The sequence below is a fragment of the Adiantum capillus-veneris genome, chromosome 10, assembly GCF_014529385.1.
Source record: "Adiantum capillus-veneris isolate H3 chromosome 10, ASM1452938v2, whole genome shotgun sequence".
NCBI classification, from domain to species: Eukaryota; Viridiplantae; Streptophyta; class Polypodiopsida; order Polypodiales; family Pteridaceae; genus Adiantum; species Adiantum capillus-veneris.
In genome coordinates this window covers 90,594,202-90,596,219 of record NC_140940.1, presented here as the reverse complement: position 1 = coordinate 90,596,219, position 2,018 = coordinate 90,594,202, and positions in this window count along the sequence as shown.

Here is a 2,018-nt window from a genome sequence, read left to right as displayed (position 1 = left end):
AAATCCCCTTTCTATATCAGAGCATAGCTTGGACAAGTGGTGGACCTAGTTATAATGCCCAATATCCAAGGTGAAATACCTTAGGACCTTGCTGCCTTGCTTGCCAATGTTTACGTAGCCCCTCATTTCTTTAATGGAAGCAAGGTTGGACAAGTGGTGGACCTTGAAACCAAAGCCTCTTTGCTATATGAGAGCATAGGTTGGACCTAGTTGTAGTACCCACTGCCACCTATGAACTACTATAGGACTATGCTTTCCAATGTCCAAGTATCCCTTGAGTCTTGCAAGGTTGAACACGTGGTGGACCTTGAAACGAAAATCCCCTTTCTATATCAGAGCATATCTTGGACAAGTGGTGGACCTAGTTATAATGCTCCTCCTTCTTTAATGGAAGAAAGGTTGGAAAAGTGGTGAATCTTGAAACCCAAACCCTTTGGCTATATATAGAGGATAGCTTAGACAAGTGGTGGGCTTAGTTGTAATATCCAATGTCTAAGGTCCAAGGTGAACTATGTAAAGACCTTACTTCCAAAACCAAAGTCATACAAGTGGTTCTCCTTGAAACCAAAACCTCCTTAGTGTATTAGAACATAGCTTAGATAAGTGGTGGACTTAGTTGTAATGGTTAATGTCCAAAGCAAACTATTATAGGACCTTGCTTCCCAAATCAAGTTTGGACAAGTGGTGGATCTTGAAACCAAAACCCACTTACTCTATTTGAGCATAGCTTAGATAAGTGGTGGACCTAGCTGTCATGGAAAATGTTCAATGTGAATTGCTACAGGACCTTGCTATTAAATGTCTAAGTAGAGCTAGCTTCTTTAATGGAGTCAAGGTTGGGAAAGTGGTGCATCTTGAAACCAAAAGCCCTTTATTGTATTAGAGCATAGCTTGGACAAGTGAGGGACCTAGTTTTAATGTGTGATGTCCAAAGAAAAGTATTACAAGACCTTGCTTTCCAATATATGAATTGGTCAAGTGGTTAAAACTAAGTATAAAAATTTGACCATTTTCTTCTCGAATTGCCAAAAAGCTGGTTTTAGACACCCCTAAATGAAAATGGTTTAGGGTGGCCTTAAACAACGTTTTTTCAAAGACTTGAACAAAAGGGTTGCCGAAGAGTAATGAAAATTTATTATGGCTTGAAGTGCCTGAGTATGTGAAAACAAGCCTACGTTTTCCACGAGGCAAAAGGTGACAAAAAAGAAGTGTTGTCTCTTATGACATAATAAGAACATTGGAAACTTAGGATTGACCATGTGGCCTAAACTTTGGCAAGTGAAGTGGTGTCCAAGTTTTGTGGCACAGTGTGCACTTGGTCCTATATGTGTTGACCACTTGGCTAAATCTAGGACCATAAGGCCAAACCTTTGGCACCTTAAATATAGTATGGGACATAATCTAGAACTGCTATAGTAAATTAGTAATATAGTTAATATGTTAATATTTGTATTATATTTAAGTATATGCTAAATATAATTTATGTCAAAATTTCACTAATGAAGAATGTTCCCATTTAGCACTCCAGATGCGGGGTCTTAGGGCAATGCCACAATGGGGTGCATCTGACGAGGCAGCGCTTCCACGTGAGGTTTGGGGGTAGTTCTCTTGATGGAGATGTGGAATATAGCGCTCTCAATGGCGGGGCTTGGGAGGCTGATTTTGGGATATTGTTCCGGGCGGGGTCCGGGGCAACGCCCCCGCGGGGTCAAGGGGCGGCTAGTATAGAGTTACGCATGTTTTGCATATTTTCAACCATGATTTCTTAAATTTTGGCCGTGTGAATTGGTTAATGTTTTATACTGCTTTTGTTTTTTTTAATACTATGATAAAACATGGACTTGTAGCATACATGGCATTCTAATAAACCCTATCAAGATTAGGCACAGAGAGAGCGCACGAGCAACGCACACAGAGAAAGTAGACGAGTAGCAAACACACAGAAAGCGCACACGGATCGCACACAGTTGGAGTATACACGCGCGTCGAGGAGCAAACCAGGCATCGTACACAACGCA